Genomic DNA, 27,448 nt, shown 5'->3' with positions numbered 1-27,448 from the left:
CGCTGCTAATTCTTTTCTTTCTATTTGCGACGCACACGCCCGACTTCCCCGGGTCCACACTGCCACGCAAAACATTGGTCCTTACGCGCCGAGGAAATTAATATTCAGACGCTAACTTCAAAATCACAGAGAAAACAGGACCTATTTAAAATTTTGCCAATTTGCCATAGTTTGGATAAAGCGAACAAAATCGAAAGAGGTCATTTATTATCTCCAACAACATAAAAATCAACCAGCAGGCAGCGATAACACAAATAGGAACTCGCTATCACACACATACAGTCCATTAAATCATCACAATATAGCATCACATCTTACAGTCATACAGTAGCATACAGCGACATCACCACATCAGAAATCACATCACATACAATCCAATAGCATCAGCACATCATATCATCATCACAATTTGTTATCACTCTACATTCCATCACATCAACACATCTCTGCCCAACGATCAATTTATCATAAGCAAAAACCCTTTTTTTATTAGTTGCGTGATTTTACGCACGGAAAGTGCATTCCGTGTTAGATATAATAAAGGCAAAGCAAGTGAAATTTCGTGGTTTTTAAACACACCAATCGCCTTTTGACGATCGGGTAATTCCACCCATCAGTGGTAAGGGTTACTCGACACCGCTCAAGGCAGACAGTCAGTGAATTTTTTTTAGTTTTTTTTCTCACACTCATCACTGCACTGTGTTGTACCCCCTCATAGTCACATACGTTGACAAAACTAGCTGCATACCATATTTTCACTTGGTTGATAGCCTTGGCTTATCTATCAGGGAATTCACTTTAGTAATCAGTTTGCGAGCTGAAATAATACCAAAAGCCAAAAAGTATCACTTCGTTGGGTGGCTAGTGGCTTGATCACGCAAATAAACTATATCACTTTATATTATATAGCTGTATTTTTCTCACTTTTTTTAATAAATATTTTAAATTGTACGTTTTCCACGTCAAGTTGAATATACAAAATTTATTTCTTTTTGTTGGGAAACATACCCTGGTTGGCTACTCGAGGATACTCATCAGCGTTCACATCACACTTTTAGTATACACATTAAATCCTCGTTGGGATTTCTATCTGTGGTTCAAACTTTACACACTATATCCACATTGGGATTACCATCTGCGTTTTAAATTTTTTTTTTTAAAACGCGCCAAATTTTTGGAAAATATTTCTATCTGTGTCCAACACACTTGTTAAGACACATTAAATATTTGCAGTCGATTCTCTTCTCTGCATTGCACATCACTGTAGACACATTAAATCCTTTAAGGACTTCTATCCGTGTTTAATATCACTTTGTACACACTAGAACCTTTCAGGATTTCTATCTGTGCTGCATATCTCTACATACATAATAAATCCTCTCAGGATTTCAATCTGTATTTTATATCACTTTATACACACTAAATCCTCGTCAGGATTTCTATCTGTGTTTATTTCCATATCACTGTATACACATTAAATCCTCGTGAGGATTTCTATCTGTGGCTTACATAATCCTTGTGATGATCTCTATAAGTGGTTCATATCACTGGCTACACATTACAGTCACGTCAAGATTTACATCTGATTCAAATTTGTGCTTATCACTAAATTCACATAAGATTGTTATCTGTGTTAACACATACAATCAGATCAGAATTTCAATCCGTGTGTTTTTAAAGAATTTACTTATACAGCACAATCACAGCAGGATTGATAGCTGGACTACGTTCAAAAAAGAAACAAAACACACTTATAATTTTTGCTGCGGTTGAATACGCACCAACGCCACTAAGTTTTTGCCTCCAATCTCGAACCCTTTAAAGAAACAAGATATTCAAATTAATAAAATCAATGGAGACATATGAGATTGGCTGATTCCATAGTCGAGTTTGAACAAGAGTTCAACTCCGCCCCGGCCGAGTCCCGGAACAAGCACACCCTTGCACTACTGCAAGAGGAGCTAAGGGCACTATGGAAGAAGACCAAGTCCACATATGAAACTCTTATCAGCAATCCTGAGCTGTCCAAAGACGAGCTCAGCCCACTAAGAAAGAAGAATAAAAGCTGCAAAAGATGAAGCAAAGGATGATGACTCTTCGCGCCGTGGACATAAAATTCGGCTGCCGCCTTGTGACACCGATGTATTTAAAGGCGACTACCTTTCCTGGCCAGGAAAGGTGCCAGCCTTTAGAGATATGTTCACGGCCATTTACATCCACAATACTGATCTGAAAGATTTCGAGAAATTATATTATCTAAAACAAAAAACTCAAGGGGAGGCAAAAGAAATAGTGGGCAGGTGCTCATTAACAAACGAGGGTTTTGCAACCGCCTGGAAAAACTTAAGCGACAGATATGAAAATAAACGTATCCTAGTAAACACCCAACTTAAACTCTTATTTAATCTTACTTAATCTGGGATGCAATTATAACTTACTTATGCTCCACAAAACTCCCTGAATCTACAGTGGCTCTTTGGGAACAGACCGTAGAACGAAAAACAGATATCCCTAAATGGGAGGATATGGACACATTTCTGTCCAATCGCTTCCAGACAATAGAGACGGTTTCTGATCTTAGGGGTAACAAAACTACAAAAGCACCTAAAAGTAAAAATTCGAATTCTAGGGAAAATTCTACGAAACTTGGGGTTTACCAAGCCAGCGTACCAAAATCGGCATGTAAGATGTGCAACAGTACGGAGCAAAAATTACGAAATTGCCAAAAATTCCGTAGGTTGTCTACGTCAGGGAAAATCGAGTTTGTAAAAAGCAATAGTTATTGTCTGAATTGTCTGTCGGGTGGACACACCGTGACACGATGCACCAGCCCATTCAACTGCAGCACGTGCCACGCACAACACCTTGCTCCATCTCCCGACAGCACAGCCAAAGACAACTCCTCAAAGGTGGACTCAAAACGCCACCGACAACACACCTTCAACCTCACAGCAGGCTAGGGCAAGGATGGAGTATGAAAAAAGGCAAGATAATACTAATAACGTCTCTTCGTGTCATGCTAACACCATGAAAGGGGTGTTATTAGGAACAGCACGTGTTAATATACACTATAATGGAGTAAAATTTTCCACCAGAGCGCTGATAGACTCTGGGTCCGAATGCTCTTTCATAACAGAAAGACTAAAAAAGCGAATAAACCTTCCATCCAAAACGTTTGCATGTGCAAGTGTCAGGAATAAATAATACACCATCTGCACAGGTAAAGGAATCATGTGTAATAACGTTAGGTTCGCTTACAGACCCCTTAGTGAGCATCGATACAGTGGTCATAGTCCTGCCTCAATTAACAGGGGACCTTCCGACTTGCCAAGTTGGCGCAACGACTCGACAAGCGTTTCCTGATCTGATTCTGACGGATAAGAGGTTCTTCATTATTGAACCAGTCAACCTCATACTTGGAGGCGACATTTATCCCCAGATAATACTGAACGGTATAAGGAAGAACGTTCTAAATACGCTTCTCGCCCAAGAAACCGTCTTCGGTTGGATTCTAACTGGTCGTGCAGAAGTACCTCACCCAACTAATACACGGGTATCCTTTTTTAATGAAATCAGCCTAGACAAGCAACTAACCGCTTTCTGGGAACTTGAAAACGTACCTAAGAAAAGGGCACTTAACGAAGATAATGCCTATTGCGAGGAACTTTTCAGAGCTACAACAGAAAGAAACTCCGATGGAAAATATACTGTCGCCCTTCATTTTAAACAGGATTTTCCTAACAACATCTCCTTATGGCCTTCCCTAAACGGCGTCTGCTCCCAATTCTACCGGAATGAGACGCGCTTAGCCAAGACACCGGCCCTACAGACAGAGTACAATAGGGTACTAGCGGAATATGAGACATTGGGACATATGTCAAAAGTTCCAAAAATCATACCACCCCACGTGACCGATTGCTACTTCTTACCCCATCATGCGGTTATAAAAGAAGAAAGCACCACGACAAAAGTTCGTGTGGTGTTCAACGCTTCGTGTCCCACAGCTAATGGCACAAGCCTAAACGACGTACTTTATACAGGCCCAGTGCTTCAGGCCGACTTAGCGATTCTACTCCTTCGATGGAGATTCTTTAAATATGTTTTTAATAGCGACATCGAAAAGATGTACCGGCAGATAAAGCCAAACCAAACACAATTCCAGAGAATAGTTTTTCGCAACAATCCAAGTGACCCTATCAGCGTCTACGAATTACAGACAGTCACCTTTGGAGTCAATTGTGCTCCTTATCTGGCGATAAGGACACTGCACCAACTAGCAGACGACGTTGAAACTTCATCACCAATTGCCGCAGATATTTTACGGACAGGTATGTACGTCGATGACGTTCTTGCAGGGGGGCATAGCATCGAATCCACACTCAAAGCTCGCGATGAAATCGCAGATGCCTTACAGTCCGCAGGTTTTTCCCTTCGCAAATGGACGTCAAATTGCTCAAGAATACTGAAAGGAATACCCAGACTTCATCTGCTCAACGAAGACTTTTTGGAATTCAAGGACACGAGTACGGTCAAGACCCTAGGTATTCGATGGAACGCACATGCGGATTATTTTTACTTCACTGCAAAACCAATTGAAAATCGGGATATGTTAACGAAAAGGGTAATACTTTCTGCAATCGCTAAACTTTTCGATCCTCTAGGTTGGCTCGCCCCAGTCGTCATTGTTGCCAAAATCATTATGCAAAACATTTGGCTAGAAGGGACTGACTGGGACGAACCAGTGTCGGCAGGAACCCTAGACCGATGGCATAATTTTATGCAGGAATACCCCTCCATTAACGAAATTCGTATCCCACGTTGGGTATATTTTACGCCAACCAACGACGTTGAAATACACGGCTTTTGCGACACCTCGGAAAAAGCTTACGCCGTGACAGTCTTTTTACGAGCAAAGATAAGGGATAAGGTCTACGTTGACCTATTAATAGCAAAAACAAGAGTAGCACCCGTTAAAACAATTTCCTTACCCCGATTAGAGCTATGCGGTGCAGTGTTGCTGGCCGAAACCATCGAATCAGTGCGCGAAAATCTGAGTTTAAAGAATTTCAATCTACACCTATGGACAGACTCCACGATTGTTTTAGCGTGGATAAGAAAACCCCCTTCCTCCTGGTCAACCTTTGTCGCTCATCGGGTAACGAAAATAGTAGAAAAGGTAGGAAGCAAATCCTGGCACCACGTAGAATCCGCATCCAATCCTGCAGAACTGGCTAGCCGAGGACTATCACCGAAGGAGTTAGTCAATAACTCTATGTGGTGGCAGGGACCTTCTTGGTTACAAGAAGATAAGACAGAATGGCCAATAAAAGAAAAGGACTATCGGACTAACATAGAGGAGAAACGGGTGCAGGTTCATACAACTTCAAAAATAAAAGAGAAAGACGACATCCTCGAACGGTTTTCCAATTTATCCAGAGCCCTGAGGGTCATCTCTTATGTTCGAAGATTTACCCAAAGAACCAATCCTAAGACAAAATCTTCCTTTAAAGCGGAATCGCACTTCATTTCACCCGATGAAATTCAGGCCACTACAAGTCATTTAATAGCTTTCTACCAACGGAGGCATTATGCGGAGGAACTTTCGAGTTTAAATTCTGGGAAGCTCATCGGTTCAAAGAGTGAAATCCTGCCTCTTACCCCCCTTGTCGATGAAAAGGGCATATTGAGTGTGGGCGGTCGTCCTTCAGGGGCCAAGGATCTTCCCTACATTGAACGGCACCCGATCATTCTGCCGTATGACTGCCGGCTCACACGACTTCTTGTCCAGTTCATCCATAAGGACACCTTGCATGGGGAGAATCAACTTATGTTTCGTCGCCTACGCACACAATATTGGATCCCTACGGTAAAAAATATGATCCGATCGGTCATTCATAATTGCAAAACGTGCACAGTATTCCGCAAACGGACCCAAACCCAACTTATGGGAGATCAACCCTCAGAACGAACCACCTTTTCCCGGGCTTTCACCAATGCGGGGGTAGATTTTGCCGGACCATTTGGCATCAAATCTTATAGCGGAAGAGGATGCCGCATGTCAAAGGGTTACGTCGGCCTCTTTGTTTGCTTTGCAACCAAGGCTATTCACTTGGAAGCCACTAGTGACCTCAGTACTGCCGCTTTCCTGGCAGCTTACGATAGGTTTGTCGCTCGGCGAGGATGTCCAAAGAACATCTACTCCGACAACGGAACCAACTTTGTCGGAGCCTCCAGAGCTCTCCGCTCACAACTCAAAGCTTTCCTGGCGGACGCTCGCAACCAAACTCTATCCAAGTACAGTCACCAAAACCTGACATGGCATTTCATACCACCAGGAGCTCCTCACATGAGCGGTCTATGGGAGGCAGGGGTCAAAAGCTTCAAGAACCACTTCAAGAAGATCGCTTTGGATCACAAATTTACCCTTGAAGAGTTCAGCACCCTACTTTGTCGAATCGAGTCCTGTCTCAATTCTCGACCGTTAAGCCCCTCCTCCAACGAGCCGTCTAACTTGGAGCCTTTTACTCCAGGCCATTTCCTCGTTGGAGGGCACCTGTTAGCGCCACCGGAGATCGACATCAGCGAGAATCGCGCATCACTCGTCAATCGATGGGAAAAACTTAAGGCGCTGCATCAAACCTTCTGCAAACGGTGGAAAACGGAGTATCTCACCGAATTGCAGAAGCGCGTTAAGTGGAAGCATCCACAATCAAACCTTAAACAGGGAGACCTAGTCGTCATTAAGGAGGATAATCTGCCCCCCCAACGAATGGAGACTAGGTTGGATAGCCAACCTTCCCTATGGCCCCGATAACCGAGTTCGAGTCGTCGAACTGGATACGGCAAGGAGACAAACCACCAGACCAATCACGAAATTGGTCCTACTACCACCCTCCAGTGAGGGTGAGGGAGACTTGTAACTCCCACACGTTATAACAACCCGACGAAGTCCCAGCTCTCGCTCACCCCGAACAAGGCCAACAAACCGATCACCCGCTCTTCCAACCGTTATAACAACCCGCATAACCCGCTCTCGTTCACCCCGAACGAGGCCAACAAATAATCTAAAAAAAAGCCCGGCACAGCTGACATTAGTACAACACGTCCTTTGAAGTAATTTGACTGTAAAGCCTTGGTTTTTTGATGGTGACATGCCTAGATTATGCCACATAACTATCAGAATGTATACAAAGAAGCACAGAATAATATTATCTTGCAAAAATTTAAATGTACAACGAAGGTCGAATTGTGCGATTTCTAGGCAATTCACAACTGAATAAATGTGACTCTTGATTGGATATTTTTAATGTCAATAGACACGTAAACAATGCTAACTAAAAGGCTAAAATCAAAGAAGATCAGCCTTGCCATTGTAAGAGTAGCTCACCTGTGTAGCTGCTCTGACCATAACAAAATATTTGGTCAGTATGTAAATGAACTGTCTATATACGACGTGATGTGAGACTACACGAATTACATTTACCTACGCAATCAGAACAGCAATTCTTCACACTCACGCCCGTGTCATCTCAAATTTTGTTGCATTCCCCACAACAACAACACAATACCACCAACAGACAATTGATGCTACCTCTTTAGCTCCCTCATACATATTGTTAAAAATAACTCATATGGCAACCCTGCTAATATTTGCTTATGTCATATGTATAATATTACTTTACATTTTTTTTACTTCCTTTTACTTTGAACTCATCATTAAAGCCACTTGTGAATTTTCATCCGCTCGTTTTATTTCTACAGGTTATGGGCCCAGCCCACGTGCGTGTTCAAAGTACGATAAATGAAATAATACGAAAGCATACGTTGCTAAAAGTTTTATTAAATTCTCAAGCGTAAAATAACATTCGTTGTAAAATTAAAAAAAGGAAAGAGGGTGAAATGGTGGAGAAAACATTACAGGCGGTTGAGAAACTGCGCGGAAGCAAAAATTTTCATACGTGGCGATTCGCAATGGAAAGCATTTTGGAGCTGTGTGACCTCCATGGGTGCATTACCGATCCTGTTACTGAAAAAGATGAAAGAAAAATAAGAAAGGCGAGGGCGAAAATTATATTATCAGTAAACGAATCGATTTATGTACATATACAAAATCAGACAACGGCATATGATGTTTGGAAAACGCTGCAAAACCTATACGACGATACCGGATTAACACGAAAAATCGGTTTACTACGGAAATTGATCACCACACGTCTAGAAAATTGCGAATCTATGACGATATATGTTAACCAACTCGTAAATACTTCGAATAAATTGTCCGGCATAGGATTCGATATAACCGACGATTGGCTGGGTGCTATTATGCTGGCCGGACTTACTGATGACTTTAAGCCATTTATCATGGGAATCGAGAGCAGTGGTATAAAGATTACCGGCGAAAGCATAAAAGCCAAGCTTCTTGATGGAGATTACGAAAAGCCCTCAAGTGATGGCAAGGCATTGTTAAGTGTCAAGAAAAGGTTTGCAAAAACTAACAAGCGTAACCTCAAATGCTATAATTGCGGTCGAAAAGGCCATATTAGCAAAGAATGCAATCAAAGTACAAAGATTCGACAGCAAGCTAGCAACAAAAACAAGGTGGCTTTCAGTGCCCATGAGAGTAGTGAGGGCGGTAGCAATCAGCAAGATTGGTGCATCGATAGCGGTGCTTCCATGCACATGACTCCGTGTAGAAGTCTTTTGTACAATTTTAAAGGCACACCTATTAGGGAAATAACAACAGCAAACAATGAAAAAATGGCTGCAAAAGGAATTGGTAGTGTCTCACTTCGTATAGGGACATTTGAGATTGAAATGAAACGTGTTCTATATGTTCCTCAATTGACATCAAATTTGTTATCTGTTTCGCAACTCACTGAGAGGGGGAACCAAGTCATTTTTAACAAGGGCAATTGTAAGATAATTAGTCAAAATAGCGAGTTGATTGCTAACGTTAATGGTTGCTCGGGTGTTTATAGACTTCGTACTCAATCGATTTCTTGTATGCTGGCAAAATCAGATGCAAGTGTAATGACGTGGCATCGCCGCTTGGGGCATTTAAACTATGCAGATTTATGTAAGTTAAAAAATGAGAAAGACTCGAATTTGTACTTCAGTGGCGATTCAAGTCAGTTGGCGAATTGTTTGGCATGTTACGAGGGAAAGCAATCACGGCTGCCATTTAAACATGTAGGCAGCCGCAGTTCGGGTTTATTAGAGCTTATTCACTCTGACATATGCGGACCGATGGAGACAATGTCTTTTAGTGGTGCGAAATATTTTCTTTCATTCATAGACGACTACTCTCGCAAAGTTTTTGTATATTTCCTTAAAAAGAAGTCTGATGTTGTTGATTATTTTAAAGAGTTTAAAACATAAGTAGAGAAGCAATGCGGAAAGAGCATTAAAGCGATACGTACTGATAATGGCACAGAGTATATGGGTGAACAGTTTCAATCCCTCTGCCGCAAATCCGGCATTGTACACCAGACATCAGCAGTGTATACACCGGAGCAAAATGGGGTTGTTGAGCGATACAACCGAACGATTGTAGAACGTGCTAAGTGCATGTTGTTTGATGCTGGCCTTAATAAAATGTATTGGGCAGAAGCTATGAACACTGCGGTGTACATAATAAATCGGTCACCTAGTTCGGCGTTGAATGGAGAGATCCCAGAAAAATTATGGACAGGCAATAATGTCGATTTAGGTAATATGCGTATTTTTGGATCAACTGTGATGGTCCATATACCAAAGCAACGTCGGTGTAAGTGGGATCAAAAATCGAAAAAGATGAGTTTCGTAGGTTATAGTAACCTCACAAAAGAGTATCGCTGTATTGATCCAGAAACAAAAAATATTGTAATCAGTCGTGACGTTGTTTTTGTGGAGAGCGAACCGAGAACTGTTTCGTTGGTACCAATGGCTGAGAAAAATGAACTAGTTTCAGTGAGGGCATTAAAAAAAGGCTGATAGTGCTGATGCTATTGCGAATGACTCAATTAATAAGGCTGACAGTGCTGATGCCATTGCGAATGACTCAGTTAATGAAACGTACAACGATGCTGCTGACGAAACTTATGTTCCTGATGAAAACATATCGTTACCTCAGTCAATACGGAAATCTTCACGAAATGCAGCAAAACGTGAATTTTCAAGTCAAGGGTATGTCAGTCATCTTGCGGCTTTGCATAATATCTCAAGCGATCCACAAACAATAGAAGAAGCTTTGTGTAGTTCAGATTCTGAACATTGGAAATTAGCCATGCAGTCTGAGATAAAATCGCATGAAGAGAATGTAACATGGATAATTTGCGAACTCCCTATTGGTCGTAAACCAATAAAATCAAGGTGGGTTTTCCAAACAAAGCGTGATGAAGACAACGTTATAACCCGGTACAAAGCACGTTTAGTGGCTAAAGATTGTTCACAGCAGTTCGGCATTGATTATCAAGAGACTTATTCACCTGTGGTGCGGTATACTTCGATACGATACTTGATAGCACTAGCCGTGAAATTGGGTCTAAAAATCGACCAGCTAGATGCTGTTACTGCATACCTGCAGAGCGAATTATCAGAGGACATTTACATGGAGCTCCCTGACGGTTGCGGCGAATACAGTGGACAAATATGCAAACTTCAAAAGGCTGTTTACGGATTAAAACAGAGTGGTAGAGAGTGGAATATGTTGCTCGATAAAACTTTGCAATCTTTGGGCTTGCAGAAATCCAAAAACGATTCATGTGTCTACTTTAAGCGAGACGTTAAACTGATACTCGCTATATATGTTGACAATATATTGGTGTTTTGGGATGATCCTTCAGTCCGCGACGAATTTGTAAAGGAGCTGGCTACTAAATTTAAAATGAAACATTTAGGTGTGGCTAAAAATTGCATTGGTTTTAATATCACATATGATGACAACGGAATTTAAAATACGCAAAAGAGATTTTAAACAGATTTGGTATGGCGGATTCGAAACCGGTATCAACACCGAGCGATGTTAATCAAAAACTATCGGCTGAGCTGGGCACAGAGGAGCTGGTAAACGTGCCTTATCAAGAGGCGGTAGGGTGCTTATTGTATTTGGCTCAAGGTACTCGACCGGATATCGCGTTCGCAGTCAACGATGTTAGACGATTTAACACTAAGCATTCAAAAAGTCATTGGATTGCTGTTAAACGCATTTTCAGGTATATAAGAGGTACTATTAAATACAAATTATCTTTCTGCAGATCCGAAGATCTCGTGGGTTATTCAGATGCTGACTGGGCTTCCGACATCGATAAACGCCGTTCATGCAGTGGATATGTATTTACATTAGCTGGTGGGGCTATATCTTGGGGTAGCAAAAGGCAACCCACAGTGGCATTATCCGATATGGCGATATGGCTAAGACAATTCGGAAAAGAATTTGACCAACCCATCGGCCAGAAAGCGTTAAAAGTGTTTTGCGACAACCAATCAGCCTTGGCTTTAGCGGAATCGGACTCATGTCAGCCAAGATCCAAACACATAGATGTGAGATTCCATTTTATACGCGACCACGTTAAATCAGGGACAATTGATGTACATTTCATTCCGTCGGAGGAAATGATAGCTGACTGTTTAACTAAGGCAGTATCCAAAAACAAGGTTTTATTGTGCCGATGGAATGGGAATTAAAACTGATATTGATATTAATAATCAAGATTTTACAACATAAAGTTATTTGAATCTTGTATAGTATGATTAATTAATTCAATAAGTGAGGGTGTTAAAAATAACTCATATGGGAACCCTGCTAATATTTGCTTATGTCATATGTATAATATTACTTTACATTTTTTTTACTTCCTTTTACTTTGAACTCATCATAAAAGCCACTTGTGAATTTTCATCCGCTCGTTTTATTTCTACACATATCCGTGGATGTAGATAATATCAGTTCTACTGCTGCTCACAATTCACGTTGGCGTTCACAAGGCACACTGCCACCAATTTTACCACTGACATCACCACAACATCACAGCAACATCTACAATTCAACAAGCCAAATGTCCTCGGATACTAAATCCCAGTCAAGCGATATGCTCTCAAGCAACGCTTATTATAATACATCAGCTGCACTGCCTTCCGCATCCATAAAATCCTTAACAAAACCGCTCGATGAAATTTCAATATCTTCATTGAATAACGAAACCCAAACAAAATCGAAGCAACCAAAAGCCAAACAATGGATGGAGTCTTCACCAGATGGTCCTGTTATAGGCCCAACATCAGCAAGTAGCGGAGGCAGTAAAGCTGCTACGCATGTGCAAGAACTACAACGCAACGGAAGTAGCTCTGCAGCGCGTGCAAGTGGAAATAAAACATCAGCTGCTGGTGCTCCGATGCTTGGTAGTGGATTTACTAGTATTGGAAGTGGCGGTATTAGTACCGTTAGTGGCATTGTAGGTATTGTAGTGGCACCCACTGCAGCACCACGTGAACGCACAAAATTATCGTCACAATCAATGTCTGCCGGTGCAACCCGTCACTATTCCATGTCGGCTGCATCACACAAGCATCCATATGCGCAAGCAAAAATGGTGCAGGATGATGATGGACGTTATGCCAAATTAAGTCAATCAACTTCATATTTAAATAGTTAACGTGAGTCACCTTCCATATCGGCTGCTTATCCATTGGATTGCAGCTCAAGTAATACTACAATTGGATTGCCCACACCAGCGTCGGGAGTATTCAAATATTTGCCACCAAAGACGAGCAACACCATTAATGCCTCACAACTGAAGCCACCACCACCGCCACGACCACCGCCCATGGCTGAAAAAGTATGAGCCGTGTGTGTAGTGGGCGTGGCTGATACGCCAAGCGCTCTATTGCCCACAGATATACGCATTGAATCACCGAAGAATATTACTATTGTTAAACCTATTACTTTTCGTCCATATCAAGAGGAGACGAAACCTTTCGAAATGTCAGATTTTTATAAATATTCAACTAAATTTCGACAGAAAGACACTGCAGCTGCTGCGAATGCGGAACACTAACATATAGGAATTAGTCACACCACAGAGCCATAACAAAATTTTGAATAACGAAGCTACAGCAGTACGCTATGCTGGATGGCTAAGCTTAAATTAAGAAGAAGTATGAGCAATACGTGTGAATACTCTGTCATTCTAACCGAACTCATCTAAACTGTTCTTAAATTGCAGCTAAAGTTCGAACCGCAGCTACCAAAGCAACATTATACAAACAAACATCACATATCTAAGGACTTCACATTTCCACACCTTTTCGTAGTAAGCAATTCAGTACATTAATTTTAATTTTAGTTGTCAAAGTTTTGTAACAGACGTAGTTGAGCTTAGGGTGATATAAGGCTTGATAATCTCTTAACCAAAATGTCTACAATATGGTTAGGACAAAGTCAAACCTGCTGTATTTGCTGTTGCTGTTATTGCAATCGCTGTTGCTGCCCCTCAAAAGCTTGTTGTAAATGCAATTGTTGTTGCTGCTGATGGTAGTGTTGATGTTGCAACAACGCTTTATATTGCATATGATTTTGTAACATCCGTTGCTGTAGTTTTTAGCACAGCCAAATGTGGCGCCCACGTCGTAGGTGTTACCTTTGGCTTCATTTTCCACATATGCTTCCAACGTTTTTAAATGGTCAAGATGATACCGTGCAATGTTGCCCACCCTCTCGTTTAAATTTTATTCGTATTCAATTGCAAAAATGAATGATTCTGTAGCGCTTTGCAAAACAATTCGAAATAAACCGAAATATTACGTACAGCAAACTCGCGCGTTCATACGTAATAATCTTGTAGTGTTTCTCGCGTCCATAAGTTGGTATATTTGCAACTGTATACCTGAAAATAGAAAAGAGAAATTAATTAACAAAAAAACCAACAAAACCTACATTTCTACTCACCACCGCGTGCTTTGGTATCAATGAATTTTTCCATTCAGGAAGTGAAAAAAAGTGTAGCAAATGTCAAAATTTCTACACTTCACTTCTGACAGTCAGCCGTCAAGCATTGCAATACAGACGTTAGGCTTCATGCGCTAACCATTTCGCACACTACATGTCGCATGTCGCGTAACACCTATCTCTTATCAATCATTTATTTGGCCGAGATTTGAAATACTTAATTCTACGCATTTCAACATCATCGACAATACACGTCGGAAACAATGTAGAACGGTGAAAACGCAACTGCACAAGCAATTTTTGCACCCTTTCAGCCAAGTTGCGAACCGTTCCGTTCCATGTGGTGGCAGGCCACTTGTGGCAAAACTAAAATACACCACAGATTATGTAGCACCAGATTCAGCAACATCGAAACAAATAAAACACTAAAGCACCAGTTCCATGGAATTCTTGGGTGCTAAAACCAGTTTAGCCCTTTTTCCCTTATTGCTTTTCCTCACCATTTTGGTTGTTTTGAATGTCAAAATTTTCATTGTGTTGAAAATATTATGAAAAATAAAATAAAAAGGCGCGCTCTGTTTCGTTATCATGGGTTTCCTTTTATCAAAAAAAAAAAAAAAAAACAAACAAAAAGGAAACCATGAGAAAGAAAACAAACAAAAACATGTTCTCAAACCTTTATTTTTGGGGGAACAGTGGTCTCGCTTTCAGGATAGAGACTGTTTGTGTTTTGCAGTTCCGATAGAGTTTCGTCAGTCCTTTTAGCTTGAAATCCAAGCAAGAATACAGCAGTGTCAGATATGCCTTAGATACTACAAACAAGGGAGAAATTACAATTTTTAGAAAAAAAACTATAAATTTTATGTCGCGTCAGAACTCAGACGCGAGTTTTCCTTAAATACTTTCATGACATGACCATTATATCATTACGCGGTCCAATGGTCAGCACAGCACAGCTCTCACGCTCAACTCAGTGGTAGAGCTAACAGCTGATCGTTCCACTAATTACCGCACTCGGTAAGGTAGTCTATTCCCGCCAGGGTTGTGGTGAAATCAACAAACACACCACAATGTGTGCTTCTCACCCCAAAATTGCCAAAATCAACACAAATCGTGTTCCAGGTAGGCGAATGAGGAACACTTTTACGCCTGTAGCACATTTCGTTTTAACGACGTCGCTTGATACCATATTTAACACAAATGATCGCGCATATAAACGCTGATTGCCTGCATCAGGAAAGGAAACAAATGGAAAAAAATACAATTGTCTTAGTTTATGTTCGGTAACCCTATTTTCACTGTTTTTGATTGCTTTCAATATAAAAATTTTCACCCTGTTGAAAATATTCAACAAAAAAGAATATACATTTTAACGTACTATCTAAATAAAGGTTTTGACAAAGGTCTGATAGTGGATTTGCATTCAAACGCTCCAAAACCGAGGCGCACCCCAATGCGTTCACCATCGCTTGCCGTCTGTGCACCAAACCGCACGGAGTGAGATTGTGCTCAATTTACCGTGGTATGTCGACTGAGGAGCGACTACGCGCAATACTCATTCACCGCTATTGTCCCAACTGCCTATCCCCGCTTCACCGCCTGGAAATATGCCTCAGCCAAGACCGATGCCGACGTTGCAGTGAACCACATCACACGACGCTACATATGGACGAAGATCAGCCGTCGCCATCTCAAAGCAAGCACGACGACGACGATACGAGCTCGGATGGGGTCCTCTCCATCCATGTCGCGGAGCGAACGTAATCATGGGCCCAGCAAGTCGAGGAAGAAGAGAGGCTGGCCAATGCAGCAGAGGTAGCCCAATCGGGCAGCTTAGAAACGCCGCGATTCCGGCCACCACTACGTCACGAGAGACCCGAAAACCGCTCGCCTATGCACGGCGCTTTCGCGCGCTTACAAATCGGGGATGGCGCGGAGACACGTCCTTTCCGCCCATCGCACCGCCCTACTGGTAAACAGTGTGACGACGCGGAACCGCGTCCGTCCCGCTCGTCACGACAGTTCACTGGGAGGGCGGCCCCTAATAAGATGCGCAACAACCATAGAGCTCTCGTGAGGCAACAACAAACCCTTACTGGCTTCAGGAGTGGTCGACTCCGGGACAATTTAGCGGCACCGACTATAACTCGAGCATTGATCGCCATCGCGCCGACAGCCATAGTCCGAATTGAGGCAGGAGGCCGTTTACACCTGGTCCGCGCCCTGTTAGATGCTCCCACCAACATTATCGATGCCAATCTATGCAAGGATCTACACCTGGAGCGTAACAATACCGCACGTCTTTCGAGGTGCACCGTCGTTCTACGAGGGAAGTATGGGGTAGCGGGAAAGATCACGACCCAAGCCACCGTAATAGCAAACTATGCCAGGTTAAACCCCACGGCAAATCTGGACCCGTCGGTAGCGGCCCCATTCCAGTTCATGAAGCTGGCCGATCCGACGTTTTACCGATCGTCGCCAGTGTTGCTCACTTTGGGCGCTGACGTCTACGCCAGTATTATGGTCGGCGGCACACCCGCGTCGACTGTCGGCGGGCTCCTCACCCAAGCCACAATTTTCGGCCTCGTCGTGTCTGGAGCCCACCCACTATAAAAACTTTAATTATACCACAAGGTGCATTTTAAACCAAGCAACCCCACGTACTTGAACACTAACGCTTTTCTCTTGCATCCACAGCTCAGCGAGGCTGCAGTATTGAAAGCACGGATGTCCAACGGAGATCGCACTTACCATACAACTATACATACATATCATATTTTTAATTTATTTAGTTTATCCTGCCTTGGGAAGGTTGCTGGCATACTCACCGAGTTTCAAGTTGCTCGCCGCAAGGGGCCGGCATGTTTAGGCCACCAGCCTAAATATTTCGGACCACTCTAACACGCACATTAGTTATTTTGTTATTAATACCGGTAACGGCTAACACCAGCCGAGAGCTAATTTTGAAGGGGAAAAACTCAACGAAAGTTAGATATCGGCAGGTGCCGCGAACTTGTTCGCGGTCTTGGCTCCTTCTTCTATTTTGGAACGTTCACGAGCCAGCAGCTATCTCACAGGTGAGTTATCCTATTACGTATCTTTCATAGTTTGTGCGTATAATTTACGCTATAATCGCACTTTACGATTGTGATTCCTTTTAATAATTGCGATTGTAAAATTAGAATTTGCACTTGGCAATTGTCTGGCAATCAGCCACCAATATTTCTAGTTTGAATTGTAATTTATTTAACAATTTGCGGTCGTCATATTATTAATATTTGCCGTGCACGAATGTGTAATTAAAAATTTTAAGAACATTGAATTTTCGAATTGGTTTGTGAAGTAATTCCTTTTTGATAATAAATAAAGCTAAGAATTTATATTGTTATAACGTGAATACATTTGTCATTACTCGCTGCTAATTCTTTTCTTTGCTTTCTTTCTATTTGCGACGCACACGCCCGACTTCCCCGGGTCCACACTGCCACGCAAAACACCTAGGCTTTTAAGCATCGACATACCTAGCAATTAGGACCCTCCATCAATTAGCAGAAGACGCCAAAGAATATTTTCCCCTCGCCAAAAATGCACTTCTACATGAAACTTATGTAGGTGACATCCTCTCTGGGGGATATGAGTTACAGTCCACAATTAGCTCGGTGAACCAAGTTATGAAGGCACTTAAATCAGCCAGCTTCCCCTTTAAGAGATTAACGGCTAATCACCCCGAAATGCTTCAATCAATGCCCAAAGCGGACCTCGTCGATGAATATTTCCTTAAATATTTACATAAAATGGAACGCCCTCAACGACTCATTCTCCTACTCCTATGATCCTCTTCCAGCCGCGAACTCACGAACGAAGCGACAAATCTTATCAGCAATAGGGAAATTTTTTGACCCCGGAGGATGGCTAGCGCCGATAATGATATCAGCCAAGACGCTTCTCCAACCACTGTGGCTCGAAGGACGGACTGGGACGAACACGCGAAACCCTCTCCTTCCATAAGTGGAACGAGTTTCAGGAGAACCTCTCAGCGATAAGCAACATACAAATCCCCAGATGGATTGAATTCAACCCCGACAAACCCTATCTAATGCATGGATTTTCAGACGCCTCAAAAAAAGCATTCTCTGCATGTGTGTACCTAAGAGTACAGAATAGTGAAACCACTTTTACCTCTCATCTTTTAGTCGCAAAAAGCAAAGTAGCTCCTCTTAAAACGGTCAGCTTACCTCGGCTTGAACTGTGTGGAGCCGTCCTTCTCTTGAAGTTAGTGAAACAAGTACGCTCTCACTTGAATTTGCCCCCTTATGAGTTAACCCTCTGGTCAGACTCCTCAATTGTTCTAGCATGGGTAGAAAAACCCCTCCACACATAGAAAACCTATGTGGAAAATCGTACAGCTGAAATCCTTGGGAATGTAAACAACGCCGTTTGGTGTCATGTGTCAAGCGGTGATAACCCAGCGGACCTAGGCACACGGGGATGCAAACCCCAAGATTTAACGGATTGTATCCTGTGGTGGAAGGGCCCTGAATGGCTTTCTAAATCCACCATTTATTGGCCCAAGATGGAGCCACAAAATTCTACACCGCCGGAATAGAAGATCATCGAAGCATTTCATGCCACAGGGACCCCTGATCCCTTAGAGCGTTTCTCCTCTCTCGGCCGAGCCCTTCGCGTCATTGCGTACGTGTATCGGTTCATTCACAAAGCGCAGAAACAATCCGTCCCATCCACATATTGTAGTGTAAGCAGCCAACAATTCAATTTAATCCAAAATAGTTAAATCAGTCTAATATTCTAACCTGCTACAAAAATTGTCTAAATGTTCATCAACACATAAAAATGCATTTGAGAAATAATGCTGACACAGCAATTAATAAACAGACGTGTACAACACACAACCAAACGAATTTGAATCCCAGCAATTTGCATTCCTGCAACTTGCAAGGTTAGCGTTTCCCATAAATTTGCAGCTCATATATGTAGGTACATATTTTGTGCCGAGTAGTATGTAGGTATGTAAGTATGTATGTTTAAGGGAGTTATGTATGTAAGTATGTAAGCTTAAATGTAAATAGATATGTATGTAAGAATATGTTTAGAATAATCTAATATAAATAGGCTGAATTATTTGAATAAACACAATTCGACATTCATAATTCAAGCAGTGAAGTCTTCTTTGTTTTAATTGCGTTAGGGACCTTTCTACATGGCGATCCTGCCTATGATGCTACTGGCTGATTTTTCAGCCTAATGTCATAGCCGGCAGGATTTTTCTGGCTGATTACAGCCTAAGCCTTGTAAAAAGAAGAAAAAAAAGAGAAGGTATTAAAGTCGGGCACCAATAATAAAAATTGAGGCAATTACTTCAACTGAAAATACGCGAAGATTAGCATATTGTGGCAATTACGTCAACGGAAAATACACGAAGATTCGCATATTGTGGCAATTACTTCAACGGAAAATACCCGAAGATTAGCATATTGTCGCAATTACTACAACGGAAAATACACGAAGATTAGCATATTGTGGCAGTTACTTCAACGGAAAATACATTAAAATTGGAACGATATTAGCATAGCCCCAGAGCAAGAATGACACTGATCTCGTGAAGCGTACCACATTTTCAATGGTGATAAACAAGAGGAGCATGATAATTATAAGTATAATAAATACACTAACTTAAGTATGAAGTCATTTCTTTAACCATTATTTAAAAAAAAAAAAAAAAATATTCGGGCAACCTAGCGGCTGCCTATTGACAAGCAAAAATTATATTTTTGCTGTAAAAAAAAAAAAAATTTTTTTACTGCTTATTGAATTATGTTCCCAGCAGAGGACATACAAAATCAAAGTCAGTTTGACCAAATTTTTTATAAACTAGCTAGACAAAATTTAAATCTCCTAGAAGATGAAAAGACAACACCCAAGAAAATAAACCAAGGCCCTAAGCCAATAACAATTGAAGAGTATAGAAAGAGGAACAAAATTCAAAAAATTGAGGAACCTAAAGTTCCAAACCCGGTCAAAATAAAAAGAAAAAGAGGAGAGCAATTTGGCATACGAAAATTAATAGCCAAGATCTATGAAAAAATAAACATAAGCACTAATCAGGCAGAGAAAATTCAACTAAAAAAAGAAATTAAGGAATTAAGAAACAATAGTTACAAACATAAAAAACCGAATCCAACAATGTAAATATTAGGGCGTTGAACAAAAACAAAAAGTATAATTTTGTAAAACTATTAATTTTAAATTATGTAAAGACCAAGAAAGATTAAAACTTATGTAAAAGGCCCACTTGAGGACTTTACAAATGAAATTAAAATTGTAGATGAGGAAAAAACTCTGATTTGGTTGAAAAGTCATTGGAAACTTATTGAGATGCCTGGGGAACCAACAATACCAAAACCAAAACTTTTTTGTCTTCACATTATTTTTTTGACGATGGGAGGCCAAGAATCGAAAATAGAAAAACCAACGGCAAACGTTGTAAACTCAGTCCAAGTAGTAGACCATACTGAAGCACTAGATACTATCAAAATCATGCTTCTAATAATTTGCGTAGTCAGTTGCATAAGTTTGTTTCTGAAACTCTACTCAACCCATAATAAATTCCTAAAAAAGCGATATGGTAGCCGCGCAGACGGTTTAGATGAGGCTTAACAAAATTTTAACCGCCATCCCCAATGGGCAAATGGGAAGATGTCATTGAACTACTCATAGAAGAAAAAACGATAGGAGAAAAATCTTACAAATGTATTAATAAAAATACAAAAATTAAGGCAGAAACAGTAGTAAAGCATCTTAAAATAATAGTTGAATCGTTCAACAAAATAGGAAAAATAATTCAACAGTTAAATGGTAAACTCGACAGCAATCGAAAAGACCAAGCATATAAAATTTTTTCCAGCATTAGAGACAAATTGGTGTCCTCACTGGCAAGATATGATATTGACTTCATAGTACCAACGAGTTTTAAGAAAGAAATAGAAATAGACTATAACACATTCCTTCTGGAGTCAGCATCTGATTTAGAAGAAGAATCAAAAGTAGAACAAAAAGAAGAAGAAAAACAGGAACAAAAAGAAAGTTTAACAGAGACGCCAAACTACCAAACAAGAAAAGACAAAATGTCTCAAACCACAGTAGAATTCTTAAAAACGGCTTCGTCAATCCTGCCTGCGTTTGATGGTAAACATGAGAACTTACATAGCTTCTTAGATGCACTGGATATCCTAGAACAAATTATGGATACTCACGAGACCATAGCAGTCTCCATGATAAAAACAAAGCTCAAGGGAACAGCTAGAAACCTTTTGAGCACCGAAAACTCAATACTAGAAATAAGGCAAAAGTTGAGTTCAGCAATTAAAGGTGAATCTGTAGAGGTTTTGACAGCAAAACTCCTAAACATTCAACAGCGCAGTAAAACAGCTAACCAGTACACTGCAGAAATAGAAAAATTAACAAAATCGTTAGAAGGTGCTTACATATCAGACGGACTTGCACCTGATGTGGCAACCAAATATGCCACACAATCAGCTGTAAAAGCCATGTGTAAAAACTCGGCTAACGAAAGAGTAAAACTAATAATGCAGGCAGGAACGTTCACATCTATGAACGGGGCTATTTCAAAATTCACGAATAGCTGTACTGAAGTCACGGATAACCCAAATACAGTGTTACGTTTGACGCGCTCGCAAGGTAATTACCGAGGTAACTTCCGAAGAAGCTACCAAAATAATAATTATAGAAGTAACCAAAACCGAAGATATTACGGTAACACTAACAGATATGGCAACAACAATAATAATAGACAAAATAATAATATCCAAAGACGTAATTTTGGAGGTCAGTCAAGATCATCCAATCAGGGTAACACAAGGAACCTCCGTAATATAAACCAAGAGGAAAACCAGCCAACTCCACCCCAACAGTAAACTCTAACGGTAATAAAGTATGCACATTCAACTTGCATCTAAACAGCAACATATCTTCCAATACTACCCTAAATAAGACAACTTCGACGTTCCTGATAGATACAGGAGCGGATATCTCAATAATAAAGAAGGGTCAAATTGACAGTAATGTCACAATAAATAACTCACAAATCACAGATTTAAAAGGTATAGGCCGAGGCATAACAAGCACACTGGGAACAGTAAAAGCAGATCTAACAGACGATAGTCTTTGAATACGACATAAGTTTCACATAGTAGAAGACAATTTCCCAATCCCATGTGATGGAATTTTGGGACTCGACTTCATTAAAAAATATAATTGCATATTAGATTATAATAAGATTGGGGACAGCCTAATATTAAGACCATATGACTACCCAGAAGATATAGTTATACATATGACAAATAAACTAACAATTAATAGCATTACAATACCCGCTAGAGCTGAAGTAGTTAGACAGGTTCATATCAATAGTCACAATAAGGAACTATTAGTGCCTCATCAAGAATTGACTAAGGGAATTTTTGTAGCCAACACTATAGTAAACTCAAATCAAGCTTTAATCAGAATCATAAATACAACAGATAAACATGCAATCATTCAAGATTATGACATCAAAACAGAAAGTTTAGAGGATTATGTAACAATTGAAAATACACCTCAATGTAAAGATAATAGTAAAGAAAAGTTAGAAAGATTAAATAAAAATTTCCCACCATTCGCTAGTAAATCACTCAACACATTATGCTCAGAATTCATTGATATATTCTCATTAGAAACAGAACCAATTACGACCAACAACTTCTACAAACAAAAGTTGCATCTGAAGGATAACACTCCTGTGTACATTAAAAATTATAGACTACCCCAAGCACATAAGAATGAAATAAATAATTCAAGATGATATTATTGAACCATCAACCTCAGAGTACAACAGCCCTATTCTATTAGTACCTAAAAAATCTCTTCCGGGCAAAGAAGAAAAAAGGTGGAGATTAGTGGTCGATTTCAGACAAATAAATAAAAAATTAACGGCTGATAAATTCCCTTTGCCTAGAATAGAAGATATTCTTGATTAATTGGGAAGAGCAAAATATTTCTCATACCTAGATTTAATGTCAGGATTTCACCAAATAGAACTCAACCCAGAATCAAGAGATATAACATCCTTTACAGCAGACAACGGTACTTATCGGTTCAAGAGATTACCTTATGGCCTCAAAGTAGCGCCAAACTCATTCCAGAGGATGATGACATTGGCATTCGCAGGTCTAAAACCATCATAAGCATTCTTGTACATGGACGATTTAGTGGTGTTGGGATGCTCTGAAAAACATATGATTAAAAATTTACGGGATGTATTCTCCACATGTAGGAAATATAATTTAAAATTACATCCGGAAAAATGCCTATTTTTCAGCCAAGAAGTCACTTATCTTGGACATAAATGCACAAGTACTGGAATTTTTCCAGACCCAAGCAAATTTAAAATTGTTCAAAACTACCCAACTCCCAAAAATGCCGATGAAGCAAAAAGATTTGTCGCATTTTGTAATTATTATAGAAGATTCATATCAAATTTCGCGGAATACGCCAGGATACTAACAAGACTTAGTAAGAAAAATGTAATTTTCAATTGGACAGAAGACTGCGAGAAATCTTTTAATTACCTAAAAAATGCACTAGTTAGTCCAAATATCCTACAATACCCCAATTTTGATGAAGAGCTCTTTATTACAACCCACGCAAGTGGTTATGCTTGCGGTGCTGTGCTAAGCCAAGAATATGAGGGAAAACAATTGCCCATTGCCTATGCCTCAAGATCATTTACAAAAGGCGAAATAAACAAAGCCACGATCGAAAAAGAATTAGCGGCCATACATTGGGCAATTGTATATTTCAGACCATATGTGTATGGCAGAAAATTCACAGTGAAAACGGATCATCGACCTTTAACGTATTTATTCTCAATGAAGAACCCTTCTTCTAAATTAACTAGAATCAGGCTAGATTTGAAAGAGTATGACTTTGGGGTGGAGTACATAGCAGGAAAGAAAATTACGTGGCAGACGCTCTGTCACGAATAGATATCAATGAGTTGAAAGAAATGTCAGTACAGGCATGTAAAATAATGAAAGTAACGACAAGATCGCAAACTAAAAAGAATTCCAGTAATAACAGTCATAAAATGAAGAGAAGAAAAGTCGCAAAGAGAACCCTATAATATACGAAGCGCTTAATAAATGTGAAATAAAAAGACTAGTCCAACTCGTTTTCGATCCTCCGAAATTATATTTCAAAAGAGGAAAGGAAATTTGTAGTGAAATAAATCAAATTGTTGAGGCGAAGATTGACTTAGGCCAATTCTTTACCAGGCTTATGGAAAAAGCCGGCAATTTGGGAATTAAGAAAATACAGTTGTCCTTAGGAGACAAATTGTTTAAAGATAATTATGCCCGGGTAGACACATTTAAAGAAATAGGTACCAAAGTTCTCAAAAATGTAACTATTGCATTAACTCCGGAGGTTGTGCATGTGACGGAAAACGATAAAATTAAAAAGATTCTTCAAAAATATCACGATGATCCTGTTAATGGTGGCCACCCAGGAATCAATCGTACAACTAATAAAATAAAACAAAAATATTACTGGAAAAATAAGAAAAATGATATCAGAAGATACATAAAGAAATGCGTTAATTGCAATAAAAATAAAATTTATAAAAATTTAAAAGAACCAATGATTTTAACTGAAACACCACCAAAGGCGTTCGAAACAGTACAAATAGATACAATTGGACCTTTACCAAGATCATTAAATGGAAACGAATACGCTGTCACTCTAATATGTGATTTAACTAAATACTTAGTAGCAATTCCTATACAAAGCAAACATGCAAAAACAGTAGCCAGAGCCATATTCGATAATTTCATATTAATTTATGGAAGTATGAAAACAATAATAACGGATATGGGATCTGAATATAAAAATAGCCTGTTTGAAGAACTATGTAAACTTCTCAATATTGAGCACAAAACATCTACGCCTTATCACCACCAAACTTTAGGCACGGTTGAACGTAGTCATAGAACTTTCAATGAATATGTGCGCTCATACATATCCATTAACAAAGATGACTGGGATGAATATCTCAAATATTTTGCATACTTTTACAATACTACCCCATCTACAGTCCATAATTATTGTCCATTCGAATTGATCTTTGGCAAAAAACCCCAGACTTACGAATTTCTACAAGAAAATACGGTAAGCCCATTGTACAATTATGAGGCTTACGATAAAGAAATTAAATATAGGTTACAAATAGCACAGGATAGAGCCTTTAAATTAGTAAAAGAGGCTAAAGAAAAACAAAAGATTAGTTTTGATAAGAATATTCACTATAAGGAAATAAAAATAGGAGATGTAGTGTTAGTAAAAAATGAATCAGGACATAAGTTAGATAATAGATATAAAGGGCCCTTTAGAGTAGTAAACATCGATGAAAACAATAATTTTACATTAATCCCCTATAAGGTAGAAGAAATCGATGAAGAAGAAAACACTAATCATAAAAATTATGACACCTTAATCCAATCTAGAATAGGAAATGAGGATAAGCAAAAATTTAGTAGTAACATAGAGAATAGGCAAATAAAAATACACAAAAATAGACTTAAATTAGTAGAATAAGAAGATGTTCAACCTACAAACATTAAAATACAAAAGTAGAATTAATTTACAAAAACAGAATAGTGTAGTAGTGTAGTAGTGTAAGCAGCCAACAATTCAATTTAATCCAAAATATTTAAATCAGTCTAATATTCTAACCTGCTACAAAAATAGTCTAAATGTTCATCAACACATAAAAATGCATTTGAGAATTAATGCTGACACAGCAATTAATAAACAGACGTGTACAACACACAACCAAACGAATTTGAATCCCAGCAATTTGCATTCCTGCAACTTGCAAGGTTAGCATTTCCCATAAATTTGCAGCTCATATATGTAGGTACATATTTTGTGCCGAGTAGTATGTAGGTATGTAAGTATGTATGTTTAAGGTAGTTATGTATGTAAGTATGTAAGCTTAAATGTAAATAGATATGTAAGAATATGTTTAGAATAATCTAATATAAATAGGCTGAATTATTTGAATAAACACAATTCGACATTCATAATTCAAGCAGTGAAGTCTTCTTTTTTTTAATTGCGTTAGGGACCTTTCTACAATATTCGCTATCCCAGGATGAGATAAGTTATGCCAAAGAATGTCTTATCATCCGTACCCAAAAGTAGTACTATGCAGAAACAATTCAACGGCTAAAGGCCTCCGAACCCATAGGTAAGAAAAGCGCACCACTATCACTCAGTCCCATGTTAGATAAGAAAGGAATATTACACGTCAACGACCGCCTCATTTACGCAGACCTCAGCGACAATGAGCGTCACCCCATCATAATCCCCGAAACGTCTAAGTTTAGCACCCTCTTGATCGAATTCATCCACACGCTTATGCTACACGCCGTAAAGCAACTAATGCTCGGATGATACATCAAGAGTATTATATCCCCCGCTTAAAGCAGAAGATAAAGTCGTGTATTTTCCACTGCAAAATTGTATGATCCACCGTCAAAAGATGAGCTCACAGATCATGGCGGCATTGCCCGCGGAAAGATCGACGTATACCCTGCCATTTCACACCACAGGAGTCGACTTTGGAAAACCCAAAAACAAAAATTCAAAGAAGACTTAGTCGTCATCAAACACGACGTTCTGCCACCCAATGAGTGGCGACTAGGGCGGATTGCAAACCTACACGTAGGTCCCGAAGAGAATGTGCGCGTCGTAGACATTCGCAGCCAGAATAACATAATTACGCGCAACATAACAAAGATATATCTACTACCCATATCATAGTTCCACGTTCATACCGTCGTCTACCCTTTTTACCCGTAATATAGTGGCTGATGCTCACTCGTTTTCTCTTTTCTTTTTTTCTTCTCTCACACTTTCTCCACAGATCATAGAATGGAACGTGGAAAATTAAGGATATGCTGCCGCCACGACTTCTTACGATTTCCACGCCTTTTTGGCAATGACGCCAGCAGAGCGGCACGAGTCCGCCCGCGTCCATCTCTATTGCATCAATTGCCTGGCCACGCCCCACAAGACCGGCGAATGCACGTCTTCCGGCAGTTGCCAGCACTGCGGTAGGTCCCATCACACTCTATTCCATCGCCCGACCGTTTCAAGGCCACGTCACCGACGTCTGGCCACGCCACCATCAGTGCGCCGCAGGCGCGCTCGCAGAACCGAACCGTCAACGCACGTAATCTACGCAAGCTCTTCAGCACGGCGGTGAATACGTTTGAGAAGCTACAGAAGCTCCTGCACTTCACAACTCCGCAGACGGGGCGCAATGTTGAAGACATGGATCAAAATCGAATTGAATTGTAAATTTCATACTTACCTGTAAACTGCATACTAACCTTTAAATTTGTACTTACCTGAAACTCTTAATTACCTTAAAATTTATACTCACCT

The 27,448-nt window shown here is 40.1% G+C and overlaps 1 pseudogene; it reads left to right on the top strand.

The window, feature by feature from the left end:
- The first annotated feature begins 19,467 nt into the window (after positions 1-19,467).
- LOC137242972 (U6 spliceosomal RNA) lies at positions 19,468-19,561 on the top strand (annotated as a pseudogene).
- Positions 19,562-27,448: the final 7,887 nt, after the last annotated feature.

The sequence above is a fragment of the Eurosta solidaginis genome, chromosome 2 (assembly GCF_040869045.1).
Source record: "Eurosta solidaginis isolate ZX-2024a chromosome 2, ASM4086904v1, whole genome shotgun sequence".
NCBI lineage: Eukaryota > Metazoa > Arthropoda > Insecta > Diptera > Tephritidae > Eurosta > Eurosta solidaginis.
This window is presented reverse-complemented; position numbering and strand designations above follow the sequence as displayed.